Source organism: Myotis lucifugus, unplaced genomic scaffold (genome assembly GCF_000147115.1).
Source record: "Myotis lucifugus unplaced genomic scaffold, Myoluc2.0 scaffold_61, whole genome shotgun sequence".
NCBI classification, from domain to species: Eukaryota; Metazoa; Chordata; class Mammalia; order Chiroptera; family Vespertilionidae; genus Myotis; species Myotis lucifugus.
In genome coordinates this window covers 507,364-528,619 of record NW_005871109.1, presented here as the reverse complement: position 1 = coordinate 528,619, position 21,256 = coordinate 507,364, and the positions used below count along the sequence as shown (strand labels likewise).

The 21,256-nt window shown below is 39.3% G+C and overlaps 1 long non-coding RNA gene across 1 annotated transcript in view; it reads right to left on the bottom strand.

The window, feature by feature from the left end:
* Positions 1 to 21,256, bottom strand: part of LOC111826219 — a 75,402-nt gene that overhangs the window by 41,884 nt on the left and 12,262 nt on the right. Inside the window, exon 2 of the long non-coding RNA XR_002829506.1 lies at positions 6,114 to 6,270. This is a non-coding gene — a long non-coding RNA (uncharacterized LOC111826219). The remainder of the gene's footprint in view (positions 1 to 6,113; positions 6,271 to 21,256) is intronic.

The following is a 21,256-nucleotide window of genomic DNA, read 5'->3' as shown; positions in this document are numbered from 1 at the left end:
TTTTAACCCTGCAGGATTAAGAGGCAGCCTCTTGTTGATTGAGAAAGAAGGAGTAGAAATACCAAGTGGGAAAATAGAGATGAAGCTAACTAAGTCTCCTAGTCAATGCACTTTTTCAAGGGGAGAAATTTCATTTTATTAAATATATTTTTATTGATTTCAGAGAGAAAAGGAGAGGGAGTGAGAGATAGAAACATGATGAGAGAGAATCATTGATCAGCTGCCTACTGCATGTCCCACACTTGAGATCAAAGCTGCAACCCGGGCATGTGCCCTGACCCGGAATTGAACCGTGACCTCCTGATTCATAGGTTGACGCGCAACCACTGACTCACGCTGGCCAGGCGAGAAGCTTTAACTTTAAATGAAATTTGGAATTTTGACTTTTACATTTAAATTACTGGACATTTCGATTAATGAAATAAGCCGATTCATACAACTAGATGTCATCAGATGACTTTTATTATCTAGGAGTGTCCCGGTCTGGATTTCTCCCAAGGGAAGGACCAGTTTCTCAGTATGAGCAATGAGAATGAAAGGAAAAATTGTTTTTGAATTCACTCTGTGAGTTCACTGACTCAAAGTGCCTGCCATAGTGTTTTGAATTGTACTTTTCTGTTATTTGCAACTGAAAGGGTTCTAATACCACTTCAAATATTCCATGGATTAAACAATTTATACAAAAAATGAATTTTTAATAATCTCTTACTTCAAATTCTAGCTCTCTCAGCTTACTGGAAAGGACATTTAATAGTCAGAAGAGCCCTAGCTGGTTGGCTCAGTGGATAGAGCATTGGCCTGTGGACTGAGGAATCCCGTGTTCGATTCCGGTCAAGGGCACATGCCGGGGTTGCGGGCTCGATCCCCACTGTGGGGCATGCAGGGGGCAGCCGATCAATGATTCTCTCTCATCATTGATGATTCTACCTCTCTCTTCTTCTCCCTTCCTCTCTGAAGTAAAAAAAAAAAGTTTTATTTTAAAAAACAGAAGAAATGTATCTAAATGTTGGGAAGGACTTGCTAGGGGAAATTTGTAGGGAATCACACATGAGATTGTATGCTGATGTTCTAAAGAAAAAGTTAAACATCGGTCTTCTTCCTCCCCTTACAGAAGAATCCTGCCACAAGCTGTATCCCTGTTCACTGAGCTGTGGAACTAATGCTTCCCTTTGCATTTGGATTCCTGGGATACTTCTTGATGCTGATTTCCAATTCATAATTTCATACATCTATTTTCTCTGCATTTGAACAAAACTTATAATTTGTTTTTTGCATTTATAATTAAACAGTTGACTAGCTTAAGTCCAATGAAAATTTAATTGAGGCCAAATATTTGCTGCTTTTAGCATAGCTAATAATTTCCATCTTTGTCTCACTTGAATAATCATAAGTCTTAGCATTTTATTTTTCTGCTTTCCACTTGTTTTTATAAAGTAGGCTCAAACAAAATATTCACATCATTCCATAAACCAGCAGTTTTTTTTCAGGTAATAAGACAATCCAGACACAACAGAAACAATGATCGACAATAACTTTTTAGAAAGTGTCGAGTAGATTTTTTGTGTGTGTATGGAACAGATTTGTTGACAGATTCAACTTGATGTTTAAGATGAGTGCTTTCTCATTTTCATTCTACTTCTATTATGTTCAAGCTATCTGAAATATCTAGATTTAAGCCTTTCATGTCCCCAACATACAGATGAAAATATTTGGGGCAAACACAGTTTTGGTTCACTCTTTGTCATGTGCAAGAGGTCACATGAGAGAATAAGATAATTGGAAGTTATGTTTTTCTTCAAACAACCTTTTTTTGAAGTATTAAGACATTCAATGAGATTTCAAATATGACAACTTAAAAGTTTAAAAACAATCTAAGAAAAATAAATTGGAGACTACAGGACACAGCCTTATCAACACTCCACATGTATTCACTAGTGGTATGTTTTTAATTTGTATCAAAAGCTTTCATCATGAAAATAGAGCTATAATGAGAAATTACAAAATTAAAAAGAACAGAAGCTAAGAACTCACTTGAATTCTAACTCTGCCATTTGTTACTGTGTGATCTTGGGAAAGTTACTTAACTCAATATATCTCAGTTTCCTCCTAGGTAAAAGGGGGAAAATATCTTCTCATCACTGGCATTCAGAATTAGTTCTGAGATTTTTTTTAAAGGAGAAGATACTGGTGGTCAAAATATCACCTGCTAAACTTCTAAAGGCTAAAACTGAAGATGTGGCTAGTTGTATGGCAACAATAAGTTTCCTAATATGGAACACTAGTCAGATATCAGGTAGTGTCGAACCTGCTGGTCTCCCCATGCAGAGCCTGCCCCTATGAATCATGTGCTGTGGGAAGCAGGATATAATGCATGCTCTCTGTGGATCCCAAATTAAAAGGGCTTAGAAAGGCATTTAAATTTTTTTCTCCCTAGTATATCAAGAAGAAACGTCACTCCTCTTTCTCTGGGGAGGAGTAAGAGGGATTGGCAGAAAGTGGACAGGAGTATTATATTAGTGAAGCTTCTACAAGGAAACATTGGAGTGGGGGGAAAGTTTTACCCCTTAACATTACCTAGAGCAGGGGTCCTCAAACTTTTTAAACAGGGGGCCAGTTCACTGTCCCTCAGACCGTTGGAGGGCCGGACTATAGTTAAAAAAAAAAAAACTATGAACAAATTCCTATGCACACTGCACATATCTTATTTTGAAGTAAAAAAACAAAATGGGAACAAATACAATATTTGTATTTGCATGTGGCCCTTGGACCGTAGTTTGAAGACCCCTGACCTAGACTTTTGCTTTCTTAATCTATGGGCACTGACCATTTAGCCTGTACTCAACCAGGCTATGACTATTCTCTTGTAGGGAAGAGATCAGCAGACTATCAGGATAGTCCTATTCTCACTTTCATGAGGATATTCCCCCAATGCTATTTATGCTCCTCTGTGGGTCCTCCTAGTGTACTCCAGGTCAGTAGTGTTACTCTTGTCCTCAGAATGCTCTGAAATAGGCCAGATGAGTACATTTAGTAAATTAACTTGGAGACAACATTGTACCCTAGGCCAGTGATGGCGAACCTATGACACGCGTGTCAGAGGTGACACGCGAACTCATTTTTTTGGTTGATTTTTCTTTGTTAAATGGCATTTAAATATATAAAATAAATATCAAAAATATAAGTCTTTGTTTTACTATGGTTGCAAATATCAAAAAATTTCTATATGTGACACAGCACCAGAGTTAAGTTAGGGTTTTTCAAAATGCTGACACGCTGAGCTCAAAAGGTTCGCCATCACTGCCCTAGGCTGAAAATCAAGTTCTTATTTTATTTTCCAACCCAAATTATGTCTAGCCAATTTGCCTAATTACATATAAATTATGTGCTGAGAAGCAGGTACCAAAGAGGACCCAGACATGTACGAAGTTTATTGGGAGAGGGATAAGCATAAAGCAAAGAGAACCTTCAAACCATGGTCTGACATCTGTGCAAAAAGAGGAAGAAGGGAGTAGGACTGGATAGGAAGAATCTTAGACTGTAGTGCAGTTCCTAGAAAGGTTAAACCTGGCTGAGGGGGAGTCCTTGAGCCAGAGTCACTTAGAGGAGTTTTATGTCTCACTGGATTGGGCCTGCTCTAGTACCTAGCCACCTCCAGTCATTAGCTAGGAGCAGCTGGTGGAAAAGGTGGCCTCAGTGTGAACATGGTGCTAGATCCAGATGTTGTCTGTCAATTATGATCCCAAAGACAAATGTCTGAGCAGTGCATTTTATGGCTACAACATTTATAGAGTTCATCAAAGGTCCCACAATGTTATCAAATGACAAAGATACTACAATAAAAAAATATACTAACAATAAGATACTTAAGCCCTAGCTGGTTTGGCTCAGTAGATAGGGTGTCGGTCTGTGGACCAAAGAATCCCAGGTTCAATTCTGGTCAAGGGCACATATCTCAGTTGCAGGCTCCTCCCTGGCCCAGGCCCTGATCAGGGCTTGTGCAGGAGGCAAACAATCGATGTGTTTCTCTCACATCGATGTTTCTCTCTGTCTTTCCCTCTCCCTTTCACTCTCCCTAAAAAAATCAATGGAAAAATGTCCTTGGGTAAGGATTAACAAAAAACAAAACAAACAAACAGAGATACTTCACATTTCATGATAAAAAATTAGATCCTGGATTTTGGGTTAAATTCCTGGTCAGGGCACATACAAGAAGCAACCAAAGAATGCATAAATAAGTAGAACAAGAAATTGATGTTTCTCTCTAAAAATAAAAATAAATAAAAATAAATAAATAAATAAAAGGAGAGAAAGCTAATCCCTAGATCATAATGCAGTTACCACAGGAAAATTATGCTCCCAGATCATACCATTTGGTAACACCAAAGACTGTATCAAATGTATCAGAATTAAGGTGGAGATAATCTGAGTTTTTGTCTCACCAAGATTCATTAGTTCATATCACAAATAATTTTTTAATACCTGCTATGTTCCAGGAGGTATTCTATCAGTGAATTAAATAAACAAAAGTAGTCCTTACCTTCATGGAGCAAAACTGCACACTAACAGGTAAGATTTTCTTTAAATGGGATAAATAATAAAATATGTAAGATGTTAGTAGCATGATAAGGAGAAAAAAACAAATAAAAAGAAGTTCTGACATGTTGAGTGGATTCGAATTTTAGCTAGGATAATCAGGGAAGGCAGTTTTGAATCAAAACCTAGAGGGTGTTAAAGAGGTAGGAAGATATTTAGGAAGGGAACGATCATTTAGGGTAGAGGAAATGACAAATGCAAAGGCTAAAGGCAGGAGTGTTCCTAGAGTGTTTAACAAACAGCAAAGGAGGCTGTGTGGCTGGAGTAGAGCGAGCAAGGTGGGAAATAATAAGGGATGAGATCAGAGGGACACAGAGGGACATGCCATGTGGAGCCTTGTTAGCATTCACTCTGATGAGCTGGGAAGCCAATGGAGGGTTCAGAGAAGATTATCAACTGGAACTAAGATCACCTTGGATGCTGTGTTGAGAAGAGACTGAAAGGGGTCAAGTACAGAAGCAGGAAGATCTTTCAGAAAGCTATTGCAATGATCTAGGGAAGAGATGATTGTGGCTTGGACCAAGGCAATAGTAGTGAAAGGTTGTGTTTCTGTACATAGTTCGATGGTAGTCACTTCCAGTTTTGGAGTTGAGAAACTGTGAGCTTAAACTCAATTGGGAGAAATCGTCCATCAAAAAGTTAATCTTTCACTTCCAATCTGAGAGGAAGAGCCACCTCTGCATACAGTCTCCCTTCTGATGGAGTAGCATCTGTGACACTCCTGGCTTCTAAAAATGTTTAAAAATCTTCACATGATGGCAGCCCCGGTCAATAGGCTTTACTTGAAGGACCTTTCCTTTCTGTCTAACATCTCCAAAATGTCTCAATTTCCCTTTCCCATTGAGTCCCATGTTTCTGGCATCCTTTGCTGAAATGAGTGGGGCTCCATCTAGTTAATTAACCTTCAAGATATCTTATGAACAGTTCGTCAATTCTGAGCCACAGGGGTGTTCCCTTAACCTCTTGCCATGGCTAAGACACCTGTCTCCTAGGGATGACTTCTCCTGCTTCCTACAGTTGCTTCCACAGGATATATCACCCTCAGCAAAGACCCGAATTAAAGCTGCTTTTGAACCTGCGCCCCTGTGGGCCTGGTGAGTTTCTGTTACCTATGTATGTACTACTCAAGACCTCGTCTTTCACTTTTGATGTCATAGCCTTGAGTAGCACTTCTTTCAGCGACATCTTTTTCCACAGCAAGAGATTAGGCCTCTAGTGTTGTATTTCCTCCCTGTTCCACTGCTATTTTTCAGAAAGACTCATCTCAATATAGAACAGTTCAACATGTTTTTTAGATTGTTCCCTTTCTTTCTCTACCTATGGTAAAGCTAGTACTGGATTCAAGTATCAGCTTTCTTTTGCTTCTTCACACACTTTCTCTTTGTCACTCCTTTTGTCTCCAGCCGAGGCAGGCATTTTTCTTACCTACCCCCTCTAAGTTTTGCTTTGTGGGGTCTCCCATAGTGAGACATATGAAAACTATGCATTCTTATCTTTGCCAAAAGCAAAGAGATTCTCACCTTCATTTCTCAGAGCTGCATGATATTCCCAGGAGAGAGTCTCACAGTAGATCAGTATCCATCCCAGTCCTGGACTTGACTTACTGCCTTGCAGGGGCAGGATCTTTACCACTCTGCTGCTGGCCTCCCTGAGAGCAGACTAGCACACATGTGTTACCTGAAAGAGAATGGAGAAGGGGAAAGGAACATCAGTTATACTTGACCTTTACCATGTGCCCTGATCCTCATCCTAGACTCATCAAAGTTCCTTCTCACTGTCCTTGGAAGTAGTAAGTGTATACAGGCCAGAAAGATTACTCTAATGGATGTTCTCCTATATGAAAGGAAATACTGGAGTGGGGAGTGTTTCTCCATAAAAGTACATAGCCTGGCCAGTTTTTCTTAGTGGTTACAGTGTTGGCCTGTGGGCTGAAGGGTCATGGATTCAATTCCCAGTCAAGGGCACATACCTCGGTTGCAGATTCGATCTCGGCCCCAGTCAGGGCATGTGCGTGAGGCACTCTCTCTCTCTCTCTCTCTCTCTCTCTCTCTCTCTCTCTCTCTCTCTTTCTCTCCCCTCTCCTCTCTCCCTTCCACTCTCTCTAAAAATCAATGGAAAAAAATATCCTTGGGTGATGATTTAAAAAAATAACTATGTAAAATACTTAATACAGTGCCTGAATAGAGGTCAGTACTCAACAAATGTTGACTATTATAAACAGAAAAAGAATTGAAAAATTAAGATAGAAATTATTTACAGAACTAGCTAAAGAAAAACTATATATGATAGAAGTAGGGCAACTAAGCAAAATCTACAATATTGGATTTTTTTCAGGAGTTTTTTTCTTACGAATAAAACTCTGAGTATTAAATTGTCCTTTTAATGATCATCTATGAATACAACCTGCTTCAGACATGGAACCAGCCTTTAGGCAAATGAACACTATTTCATCAAATGTAAACTTTTTTTCTTGGATCTCAGGACAACAGAATTGGATTAATCCTAATCTTTGCTTGGGACACACTCTCCTCATTGGTTCCTCCCTCCCTCCTTGCCCTGCCTTCTTCCTAACTTGCTCCTTCTCCTAGGGAACCTTACAATATCAACATCTTGTTCTGAGTGGAAAAGAACCTTGGGATTCTCCTGCCCGTTTCCTCCTTCTCCTCCCAGGCAACTGCTCTTACTTGGGCTGAGTTTGAAATTTGAATAACCACTGAAAGTGACAGACTTGCCACATCTGGAGGAAAAAAACTGCTGTTTCTTTTGGTTTCTCCCAGAATTCCAAGGGTATCCCAAAAGCTCAAAGGAAGGGCGTGGTTTTGACTCAAACTTTGCCCTGTTTGCCAACCTCAGGGAGTCTGGGTTGAGTTAGGGGGAATGTAACAGAACCTGACAATAGACAAGTCTAATGTGGTTTGGAGTTTTATTATGAAACTTCTGTGTAGTTCTGCTTTTCACCCAGTTGTGTCATAAGAAAACAATCAAAACATTCATTTCAGTTTTTGCTAACCAATTTTTAGAATAATACAAATACATATTTAGTATTTAAATATTCTGTAACTAAAAAATTACCTTAAGATGTTGAAAATGTATTATGTGCTGATTCAGAAGTCAGTTTTAAACTATTTCCTTTAATTATAAGTATGATTGTATATATGTGTAACATATATATACACAATAGCATAGATATATAAAATATACATCTTAAAACAAAAACAGATATCGAGACTGTTAATTATTTTTATTATATAAGCAGCTTATATTCATTAAAGAAAAATTGGATAATATAAAAAATTAGAAAGAAGGAAAAGTTACGTATGGGGCAATTTCTCATTTCTTTTTAACAACAGACATTGTGCTAGGTGCTGAGAAAAATACACAGGTGACTAGGACATGGACTGTGCCTGTTAGGAGACAGATTAGAGATAAAATACAGGTATTTTAAATATTCATTGAAAGGTTATGTTTGTCCAAGCATCTTTGGTACGCCTGGATCTTCCTGTTACCTTTGACTCAGGCATGTCAAGGTCAGCCCTGTTTACACAGAGATCAAATGATTTGTGGGTGCCTGGGCGGTGTTATGATTTAACTTGAGGTCCAGTTCTCTTTAGACCGCATGTATCTGCACTTCATTCTTTAGAGAGGCAGCAGTTGGAAATAAATCTTTCCACTTGTTACATGGGCTGGAAGGACTGGGTAGATGAGTGATAAAAGGTGCAGTGTTGATAGTGCCCATTAAAGACAAAGAAACTACATTAAAATCGAGGGCATGGTATGTAGGGTATTAATGACTCATTCCAAATTTCCCAAGAAGGACAGCCACCAGAGCAGAACATTTTTCTAAAGTTATTTTGGATAAAATTTTGAAAAGAGGATTTTAATAAAATAGAGTTTAGCCAATCATTTTACAATTTTTAATAGGTGTGTTAAATCATATATTGATCATTTGTATAGTCAGGAGTAAAAAATAAACTGATTTTACTTGTGCTTCATTATGTGCTACTAAGAGTAAATATACATTGGTTTCACATAACTGTATTTCTAAAATTTCAAAATAATTATGCTGGGAACTATTCAAAAGAAGTAGAGTTGTGAGACCCTCTTCCTATGATCCTATGATCGTTTAATATAGCAAGGAACTAGAAGAAACATATTTTAGTTCTTAAGATGGTTGAGGCAGCTGGACACAAAGGAGAAACTTCTGTTGCCTAACGCTGGCTCTCTTCCACTGATTAAGCGAAACTAGACAGTTTCTAATTCTTCCTTGATGATGTTTTTTACAAACTTATATGCATATATCAAACTCCTAACAAAATTAACATTATATAATCTATTGCTTTCATTTATCCATCTGTCTACCATCCATTCGTCCAGTAAACATTTATTCTGTGCCTACTGTGAGGCAAAGTACTTTCCTGGATGGACACAGTATTTATTACCAAATGCCTCAATGGAAGAACAATTGCATGTCACTGAGATATGGGTTTCTATAATAAAATAAACTGCTATGGGAAACTTGGAGTTTATTTATAAAATAAATGAGCTTAACTATAAGGAGCAAGTAGCACTCCATTTTCAAAATTGAAGGTTGTTTGTTTCTTTGTTAATTAAAGAACACTCCTAAACTACCATGCAATTTTGAGTGGTGAGTCTCTATTACTAACAAACAAATGTAAAACTCTTCCCAAAGACAAGGAGCATCAGCAAGGATTATTTAAATCATTTATTTTATTATATGTGGAGTCATATTTTTTCCTTTGTTAGTTACAGAGATTGAGAAAAATTCTGGTGGCTATATTTTACATAGTCTACAGAAATCAGTTGTTCCCCAAACTGTATGTCTGGCTCTGAAGTCTCTCTTCAGAGTCCTGGTCATCTGTTATCCATCGCCAACTAGACGTTTTCCCAATAGTGCTCCACAGGCACAACACACTCAGTATGTATAAAGCTGAACTCGATGTTATCTTCCATAAACCCGGTCTTCTTGAAGTCCTTCTTGTAATTAATAGTACCACCATTGACCTAGTTTCTCAATCTAGAAATTGGATGCTCATCTAGAGCCTGTCTTTGCTGGCACTCATAGTTATTAGGTCATCAAGTACTGTTAATTTTATCTTCAGAATAGGTCTGGAATCTTCGCTGCATTACCAATGTCACTGCTATAGAGCCACTCACCTTTATCTTTCCTGGAATATTGCAAAGACCTCCAAAATGACCTTCCTGCTTCTGGTCTCTCAATATGTTAGTCCATTCTCTGTACTGCCATTAAAATTCTCTTTTTCTAATTTAAATATGTTTATGTCACTCTCCCTCTGAAAGTCTTTGTATAGATCCCCCTCATTAACCACAGGATTGAGTCCCATCACCTTGGCATGGCATAAGAACCTTTATAATCTGGTCCTAAAGGTTTTTTTTTCAGACTCATCTTTCCACAAGTATTATGTGCTTCTACCAAATGGGATTGCTCTCCTAACTATCCCATGCATGCTCTTTTTATATCTATGACGAATGAATATGCTATCTCTTTGTCTAGAATTCACTTCTCTATGTGGTAAACCCCTACTTATCTTTCAGGACTTACCTCAAATATCACCTTTTCTAAAGGTCATCTTTGAAGGCCTCTGGAAGAATTTGTACCTCCACAGTTTGTGCTTGGCTGTTCTTTTTGCCCTCTACATCCCCTCACTACCATTTTCCACCTGCCCTAAGTAGGACCTTGGGGACTGACCTCTTTGAACAACATTAACCAGGTTTTCCTACCCTCTGACTTTCTGGTGGATTTGAACAATGGGAGGCCCTGAAAGAAGTTCAGAGGGGAGAAGAGAGTAAGATTGTAGTAATATTTCCCTAACTCCCTTCCTCCTACGTCTTGGATTGGCAGGGGCTGCATCTCTTGAAAGAGTTCCTGTTGGGTAGATCTCCCTTATAGCTAGAGCTTTCTTTCTGAATTTTGGTTAAAGCTCCATTCCTTTGCCTGTTCAGGGAGTAATTTCTCATTGTTGATGCTTAGTTATTTCTAACTCTGCCTCCATCTTTGTAAATACATTCTTTATTAAACTCTCTTTAATCACTCCTTTTGAGTATGCCATCTATTTCCTGTCCTGACTGGTTCACTCCTATGGTACCGTTTAGATATCTCCTCAACTGTACTTAACATGTTGTTTTCCAATTATTTTTGCCTCCCCGTCCATTTCTTCTATTAAACTCCTTACAGTAGGTCTGAATCCAGGGCAAGGATCCTTGTGACTAGGTAGAAAAGCACCTGTCTACTCTAGGCTTTGCAAAGGCCAGCGTAGGACATGCAGGCGCCAGAGCAAGGAAGGATCTCTGGAATGTGCAGAACACCTGAGGAACATGGGAGTAATCTTTGAACTACCTGCCTGCCTTGATCAGTGGAGTCAATCTGATTGAAAGGGGAGCCTACACTTGAAAGGAAAACCAGAAAGCAGGACTGAAAAATCTGGCCCAACTAATTAAGTGGCTTTTTCAATCTCAGTCCAACTAGAACTAAAGTCTGAGATGCTTGGCCTGGCATTTTATATCCACTGATATCCAAGTTTTGTCCACTAAGGGGACCAAGAACTATGAGCTAAAGGGCAATGACTAAGATCTGTGTAAGATTTCTTAAACTTCTATAACTATTGGAGATGAGAGTTGGAGGATCTCAATAAACAGCACTTCTCATTCCTGTCCAAGTTTTCTAACAGACTGAGAAATAAAAGATGAATACAGATGGACTAAAAAATAATAATGACAATAGAAATGAAAGCTCAAACTTCCAGAGCACTTACTTCGTAACTGGAAGTGTGAACACTACGTGCTTTATACATGGTAACTCAAACTTTACAACAACTTCTGAGTCTTAGTCCCATTTTGTAGGCGGAGGAATGGAAGCACAGGAAGGTTAAGTAATGTGCCCGAAGCCACGTGGCCATTATTAAATGGCAAATCTGGAGTATTAGCCAGTTTGGCTCCAGAGTCTATGCACCTAACCCCTACACTCCATTCCCTCTTGAGATATAACACGTTTGTTATAGATGAAACTGACGTTGGAGAACATGATTTGTATCTATGAACAAGAAGCGTTCCTAATAGTGAACCCCTAGTCACAGACGGTGCTGAGCTTCTGCAGGCTTCCTTACGTGACCTGTCTCTGGAAAACTTGGGACACGGAAGAGCAGAGAGGATAAGCAGTGGCTTGCCTATGCATGCCCATTTTCTGTTTTCCTCCTCAACAATCAGATTAAGCAAAGTCTCCTCTCCTGGGAGGAAAGGAGTTGACGGCTGGAGGAAGTTTAGAGGTATTACATTAATGGAGCCCCTTACTCCCTGGAAGGAAACATTGGGATGAGAGTTTTTCCCAATGAAGGAAATTGGGATGAGAGATTTCCCCCCTAATTTCATGTCCCTATATTTACTACTTATTATTATCACTTTTAGTTCTAAATATCAATGCCATATTGTACCATAACTATTTGCTTGTCTGTTTCTATCTCCCTCTTCCTTCCTCGCCTAGGCACTTCTTAACCGCAGAAATCTTTTTCTGTTAATCTCTGGATCTGCAGCAACTGCCAGATGGTACACATTGAATAATTGCTTGTTAGGTGAAAGAATGAACACATAGATATTTTTCTCTAATTTCCAGATCATACGGAAGAAATTAATACACAGAAGGATTCATTGTTAACTCAGACATAGGTTAGGTGCTTCAGAACTTTAGCTACTTGGTTTGAGTTCATCCTCAACCTCTTTAATTCCTGGCTTTTATTTTTAATGTAAGGGCTTAGCAGGTGAGCTGAACAAGCTGACAGCTTCCTCTGTACTGCTGCTGCTCTTCATGGCTTTTCTGAAACTGGAATCGGAAAAGGTGGTAAGGAACAACACAGCCTGTCAGCTCAGCAGGTATCTTGGTATTGCCTTCTCCAGCAGAAAGAGGGCATGGACTTTGGTGTCATTCAACCTGATTTTGAAAACCCACTTTGCAACTTACTAGCAGTGTGACCTTGCACAGATGATGCTTGTAATATAGTAGCTATGTTCCAGTAGTTTTAGGCAACTTGCTTTGGGTGGATATCATCTGCTTTTCAGAAAGATTGTCATTTGACTGACTTTATGGAATTACTCATGCCATAGCCCATGGCCTTTTTTTTTTTCCATTATGAAATACTGACTGCTTTATCTTCCAGACATCAGATTCTGCTGTCTGATAGCATGTGACTATCGAGAAATGTAATTATTCCTCTTACTTCTTTAATTTATCCTGTTTTTCTGGTTTGTGATTGTATCTCAATTAACTATTTCCTTAGTTACTTATTAACTTGATGGAATCCAGCTTCATTGACATAATTGTGAACTTTGGCTAGACTAACATCTATTTGAACTACAGTAGCTTGTCAAATTGCCCTGCTATTTTTATTGCATCTTCCAGAACCGCTGAAGCTTACTACCAATGGTCACTCCAAAATACGTCAGTTATTTTAGCCTCTCAATAGAGTTATCCAAATGTAACACACGTTTCCTTGACCGGTCAAGCCTGTGTATTTTGTACCTGGTAACACATATTTCTGGGAATGCTATAAAAAATTGTCCAAATCCTAAGCACCTAGAGAAATGGTCATTTATAAACCAAGACACAGAAATGAATAATTAAGAAAAATTTAAGCAAGACCCTGTTTTCCAAAACTGGGCTCTCACTGTGTTTATAGCACAACTTCGTGTCAATTTGCTTCCATTTACTCATCCTTCCATGATCCTCCTATTCCAGTAAGCCAGGTTCATTCTTGTTTTCATAGATTGTTGATTCACAAATTCAGAAACCATTGCCTGAGGGCTGTGAAATAATAAGTAACAGTGACATTATGTACGATTTCACAGTTTATAAAGTGTTGTGTACCCATTTCTAGAACAGAGGATCTTGTATGGTCCATCTTTAAACTACTAGAGTAATTATTCCCTGTTTTGTATTTTTACATCCTCGGTGTGTCTCTGCCTCCAAGGGCACTGTTCATTCATTCACTCATTCATTCAACTAACATGTATTGAATCTTCCTCTGTATTAGGCACTGTGCTCGAAATTCTGGAAACAAGTTGAATATAACACAGTCCTCGCATTTAAGTAAGGGAGAAAGATTGAAAGTTAACCAGCAAAAATACAATGTTAAAATACTGTAATGTAGATTTATATAAAGAGCTAAAAGAATATAGCAGCAGGAGAGGTTAATTCCTAGCCCACGCTTTAAGGTGGCTCAGGCTTCAGAGAAGAGGAATTTTTTAAAAATCAACATCAAAACAAAACCCTGCAAGATAAATTTAAACGTATTTAAGTGGTTTTTTAAAAATTCCATATAATACTTTTTGATTGGGCTATGGAGGATGGTATCACAGGAGGAACAGTTTTGACATCTAAGAAACACAAGATAGAGTGCTACAACTTGAAAAAGGTTAGAAATCACTGTCCTAGTACCCTAGAAGTTTGAACACTGCATTATTCAGACCTTGGTACATGTAATTTCTAGGCAAAAAGTAGTGGGAGAAATATGTGCCATATAAGGGTTTTAATAGCAATCATTTACTTCTCTTTATCATTTTAGGATAAGGTGACTAGATGGTATCAGAACCCAGATGAGTATTTCCTATAAATAAAAGCATTTTAAGTTCTATTATTGAAAAGTATCAGGAAAATATCTTTAACTCTCATGTACATAATAGTAAAGGCATCATGATTTTATTTCTATTTGGTTATAAACATGCTTGTGTATATGTGCACGTGTATGTTTTAAATGGCGTTTGTAGCCATAAAATACCAGAAAGCTCTACTTGAGTTTTTGGTATTTTTTTAAAAGCAACTATAGTAGAAGAAAGAACAAATAGGATTTCCTCTCTAACTAATATTGACTTAACTTTATAGGGTCCCGAGCCTGAACTCCTCTGTTTATTCATGAAACAGATCCAGGCTATTGGTCCATTTGGATTTACTTCCAACCTTCACAGTTCAGACTGTACAGCCAGTTTAACTCTTGGCCTCTCAGGTGACACAACTTACGAGGGTTATAGAAATGGCCACAGCAGTATTGGGAGGTTGCGAAAGAAGCCCATTTGCTGGCCCAGAGCCCAGTAGACGAGAGTCCCTCAGCAAAAGAGTTTCCACTGGTTACACTTGGGAGTTACCCCTGGTTTAGCCTTTGTCTCAAACCATCTGGATGTCAAAAGCACTAATAAGCAACTGACTCACTGGTGGAATAAATTCAGTCTGGTGATTCTGTGCAGGAAGGCTCTGTTACAATAGAGACACTGGCAATAAGACAAGGCAGTTTTTTAAGTTTTGAGGTCATCTAAGCCTAGTTGTGAGATAGCATATTGATATCTGAGAGTGAGTACTGGAGACTTGTCATAGAGGCTCAGTTGTGTTTTTTTGGGTTTTTTTGCAGATGAAAGAAGTCCTGTTTAAACCTCATCCAACACCCTTTTCCTAGCTTTCTTAAAAGTAGCAAGGGGTGCATCCCTTCTTAGAGACCCTGCAATTACTTCATAGCTCTCACTGTGACTGTGACAATTGTTGGGGAAGTTAAATGAGACTTGAGTTCCCTGAGAATCATCAAGATCATTAAAAGCTAATGCCAGACGATAAAGGCTTTGAGTCCTCTCAATCATGGTATTATGCAAGAGCATATTTGTCCTAAGAAAGACTGGAAGTGTGTATGTGTGTGTGTGTGTGTGTGTGTGTGTGTGTGTGTGGCCTGTATGTTTTTTCAATTTCCTGTACTGCATTTTACACTGACCTATTCCAGACATAGACGAAAAATGTGAATGTATGTGTTATTTTATATATATATATGGAAACAGACATTTAGGTAATGGAAAAGATCATTTTTGTGAGATGTCTGCTGAGCACAAGTGCATTTATTCATTTTATTTCAAGATCATGTTTCATTTCATTATTAGTGAGAAGCATTTGTCACAATTTCAACTTTAAGATTTCATTCAAATATAGCAACATTGGTAAAGAATTGGCATATAGTAACCACCATTTTTTCCTATTAGGTTAAATGTCTGTTTCTATAAGCAGTTATTTCTTCCCAGCTTTACAATAATGTTTCTTTTGTGTTTTCCTTGGAAACCTCAGACCCTAAGGAAAAATATTCTGGGCACTTTCACTTTAAAGGGAAACTCCCATCTCTCATATTTCATTTAAAACTCTAGTCAACGGGTTAGCCTGATGTCCCGTCTCTATCATCTCTGATGGTTCTCTATGACCTGGAAAAAATAAAATTAATAGGAGATAATGAGTGTGTTTAGGGGCACTGTTATAGGCACTTTATATTTAGTAACTCATTTAGTGCTCACAATAACCCTATCTATAGAATGTCTGCTAAGTGCTCGGTTCTGTCCTAGGTGCTTTAGATAAAAAAAATATATGAGGCTGGGTACCCAACTTTTAGGAGTTCAGGGTCAAGCAATTAGTAGCTCCAATTGCAGCTGATTTGCTGGACATCGTGTAGTTGATAGAGCATACTAATAAAGCTTCAGGCACATAGTATGTGGCGATCTATATGGCAAATGCATTCCTTTCTATTCCAATGAGAAAAGTCAGAAATAGTTTAGACTCCCGTGGGGCAGACAATATTCATTTAAGCTTTTGCCTCTGGGCTGTATTTACTCTCCTGCTCGCTTATACTCTTGAAGGGATCTGGACTGCTTGGACATCCCACTGAGTGGCATCTGGGCATGGAGGGATCTGGACGGCCTGGGTATTGGTGGCATCATGCTGATTACTGAGGATGAGCAAGAAGTGGCTGGTATGCCGAAGGTTGTGATAAGACAGTGTTCCAGAGGGTTGAAGATAAAGCCTATAAAGATTCAGGGATCTGGACCTGGCCGGGTAGCTCAGTTGATTAGAGTGTTGTCCTGATATGCCAAAGTTCTGGGTTTGATCCCCAGTCAGGGTGCATACAAGAATCAACCAATGAATCCATACATAAGTGGAACAACAAATTTATCTCTCTCTCTTTCTTTCCCTTCCTCTCTCTTAAAAAAAATCAATAAAAATGATTCAGGGATCTGACACTTTAGTGAAATTTGTAGGGGTCCAGTGGTCATAAACATGACAAATATCTCCTTCAAAGTAAAAGGAAATTACTGCATCTTGCATTTGCTACCACAAAGGAGGAAACACAGTGCCCAGTAAGCTTGTTTGGGTTCTGGATGCAACACATTCCAAACTTACAAATACTACTCCATATACTGACATAGAAAGCTGCCAGCTTTGAGTGGTGAGGTCCACACTACAGGGCAAATAGCCTCACCACTTGGGCAGTACAATCCAGGGGATCTTACAGTGTTGGAGGTATCAGTGGTGGGGAAAGATGCAGTTATCTTATGGCAAACCCATTGGGAGAATGATGATGCAGGCCTCCGGGATTCTGGAGCAAGACCATGCCATTTACAGCACAGAAATATATTCCTTTGGAGAAATAGCTCTTGGTGAGTTATTGGGCCTGGCAGAGGCAAAACGCTTCACGGAGCACTAAGGGTTCTATCAGATATATCAAATCATAAATTGGATAGGACTGTCATTATTTCTTTTTAAAAAATATTTTATTGATTTTTTACAGAGAGGAAGGGAGAGGGATAGAGAGTTAGAAACATCAATGAGAGAGAAACATCGATCAGCTGCGTCCCGCACACCCCCCGCTGGGGATGTGCCCGCAACCAAGGTACATGCCCTTGACTGGAATCGACCCTGGGACCCTTCAGTCCGCAGGCCGGCGCTCTATCCACTGAGCCAAACCAGTTAGGGCTGTCATTATTTCTTGATGAGACCAACTGGCCACTTGCTAGTAAGTCAACTACAAGAGCAAGTGGTTTGTCCTCACAGAGATAGATACCTATTCTGAGCGCAGTCTTGTCTTTCACGATTGCAGTGCCACAGCCAACACCACAATCTGGCACCTTAAAGAATGCCTGATTCACAGGTATGGAATCCCACACAAAAAACATCTGAACAGGAGACCTGCTTCACTGTGAAGGAGGTGCAAGATTAGACTCATAGCCCTGGAGATGCACTAACCATATCATATACTGCACCATTTAGAAACATCCAACTGGCTTGCCTTCTAAAGGCACAGCTCAGAAGCAACACACTGACAGGGTGCAGTGCCATCCTTTTCAGAGAAAAGCTCAGGCTTTTTCCTCCTCCTGCAGCTGGTTATATGGGAACTCTCCCAATCCCCTTTAGCCATAGGTATGAGCTAGGGGATGGGAGCTGTTGTAATTGTGGTGGATGACATGGGGATCCAGGCTAAATCAGAGACTTCTTCTATATGGTGCCATGTCTTCAGCAGGAAGAACACAATGGACACCAAGAGGTGGATCAGAAATGGCCCCACTTCCCATCACTTCCCATAACTCACTGGTGGATCTTTGTGTTTCCCGTGTCTGCAACTCTGGGCTCTGTTGGGCTGGTGGTTCAGGTCCCAGAAGGATTGCACTCTTGTCAGAGGACAGAGCAAGTGCCTCATTGAACTATAAGCTGTGAATATTGCCAGGGAACTTTAGGTGAGAAGAGGAGTACCATCTTGACAGGTAATAAACCCCGATCATTAGGAAGAGATAGTACTACTTTTACATACTGGGATAGGAATAGGTATGAAACTCAGATGATTTGCTTGGAAGCCTCTGGTACTCCTTTGGCCACTGTGTACTGTGAATGGACATGGGCAGCAACCCTGACTTAAAAGGGTCTGATTGACAAGGGTTAAGATCCATCAGGAATGAAGATTTGTTTAGGTGACACCATGAGGGAAGCAACCAAGTCTTGCCACGATGACAGCTGAGGGTGATGAGATTTAGAATGAACAATAGAGGGGGGAGAGGATGAGTACCTGGTATGGCCCCAAGAGACCAACCACAGCAATGGAGGCTCTGGTTCATCTCACTAACCTCCTCCTAAGTTTTCTTTCAGGAGGAAAGGCCCATAGGAACCATGGAGGATGTGTTCCCTAAATCTGCATAGGGAAGCAGATTTGTCTACAGCATGGGGTGGACTGTGGCAACCATGAAAATGTGCCACTCAAATTTTGCTGTGGGGAGCATAATTGACTGTTGGATCCAACCCGTACCTTCTGGATCCACCAATTTTTACACTGAGCCAACACTTCCCTTGGGCTTTTCCTAGCCAATGAGAGCGCTGCAGGGGTACTAATGCCAGCCCATTCCTGTGAGACAGAGATTTCTTCAAAATGTGACTTTGTCTCAAGGACTCCCCATTGGCCTGGTTGAAACTTCCTTAGAACTGTGCTGTAGTGTAAAGCGCTTTCTACCTAATTCTCTTTTCTCCCCCGCCCACTTTCATTGATGCCAGACTTGCATCACAGTTTGAAGGCTCTCCTTGCTTTCTCTGTCTTTCCTTTCTTTATCCTTCTCAGGCATTTCCCAGTAAATCTAATGCATGTCTAATTCCATGTTGGCACAAACTAACATAATGCCACTGGGGAAATGAGACCTGAACTAACAGGAAAATAGTATGAATCAGACAGGCTTAGTTTAGCATCTATCTTCCTATTCTGGATCTCTAGCAAGTGCTCAGGTGGTAATGTTTCCATTGTTGTATGCAAATACCAATTCACATTTTCTTTATTATGTTTGCTACCCCAAAAAGGAGAAGTGCTAGCAAATGAAAATGAAAGTAAAGGAATCACTTCCTTCATCTTTAACTGCTCTTTCACTTTTTTTCCTATTTACAGTGTTTATTATTACTTAAGATGTAGTCCACTGTACAGTCTGGTATTCTGCAAATTTGTATCACTTGGCGTCTGAGCAAACCTATAGCTATTACAAAAAAACCACTCAAAAGTGTGTACCTTACATTTTCATACACCAATAGTGAACTTACAGAAAGAGAGATTTAAAAAACAATCCCATTTACCATTGCACCAAAACAATTAAGATACCTAGGAATAAACTAAGGAGGTAAAAGACTTGTGCTCAGAAAACTACAGGACACTGAAAAATAGATAGAGGAAGACATAAACAGATGGAAGACCATACCATGTTCATGGATTGGTAGAAGCAACATCATTAAAATGTTCATACTACCCAAAGCAATCTATAGATTCAATGCACTCCCCATTAAAATACCAACGGCATATTTCACAGACCTAGAATGAACTCTCCAAAAATTCATCTGGAATAATAATCATACTAAAGACCCTGAATAGCTGCAGCAATTCTGAGAAAGAAGAACAAAGTAGGAGGGATCTCAATACCAGATATAAGCTATATTACAAAGCCACTGTTCTCAAAACTGCGTGGTACTGGCATAAGAACAGACATATAGACCAATGGAATAGGATAGAGAATCCAGAAATTGACCCAAACCACTATGCTCAATTAATATTTGACAAAAGAGGCAAGAGCATACAATGGAGTTAAGACAGTCCTTCAATAAATGGTGTTGGGAAAATTGGACAGATACATGCAAAAAAAATTGAAACCAGACCACCAACTTTCGCCATACACAAAAATAAACTCAAAATGGATAAAGGACTTAAAATAAAACCATAAAAATCTGAGAGGAATCCACAAGCAGCAAAATCTCAGACATATGTCGTAGCAATATATTTACTGATACAGCTCCTAGGGCAATGGAAACTAAAGAGAAAATAAACAAATGGGACTACATCAAAATAAAAAGCTTCTGCACAGCAAAAGAAACCATCAACAAAACAACAAGAATGCCCACTGCATGGGAGAACATATTTGCCAATGTTATCTCTGATAAGGGTTTAATTTCCAACGTTTAAAGAAAACTCATACAATTTAACAAGAGGAAGATAAACAATCCAATCAAAAAATGGGCAACGGACCTAAATAGATACTTTTTGAAAGAGGACATACAGAAGGCCAAGAGACATATGAAAACATGCTCAAAGTCACCAATCACCTGAGAGGTGCAAATGAAAACAACAATGAGGTACCATCTCACACCTGTCAGAATGGCTATCATCAACAAATCAACAAATGACAAGTACTGGTGTGGATGCAGAGAAAAAGGAACCCTCATGCACTGCTGGTGGGGATGCAGATTGGTTTAGCCACTGAAGAGAACAGTATGGAGTTTCCTCAAAAAACTAAAAATGGAACTCCCATTTGACCCAGTGATCCCACTTCTAGGAATATATCCCAAGAAATCAGAAACACCAATCAGAAAGGATATATGCACCCCTATGTTCATAGCACAATTTACAATAGCTAAGATTTGGAAACAGCCTAAGTGCCCATCTCAGATGAGTGGTTTAAAAAACTTTGGTACATCTACACAGTGGAATACTACACTGCTGTAAAAAGGAAGGAACTCCTACCATTTGCAACAGCATGGATGGACCTGGAGCATTATGCTAAGCGAAATAAGTCCGTTGGAGAAAGATAAATATCATATGATCTCACTCATTTGTGGAATATAATGAACAACATACACTGATGAACAAAAACAGATCCACAGACAAAGAAGCATTGATCAGAACATCAAACCTCAGAGGGAAGGCAGGGGAGGGTGGGGGTAAGGGGGAGAGATCAACCAAAGGATTTGTATGCATGCATATAAGTCTAAACAATGGACACAGACACCAGGGTGGTGTGGGCATGAGCAGGGGGTGGGGGGGAATGG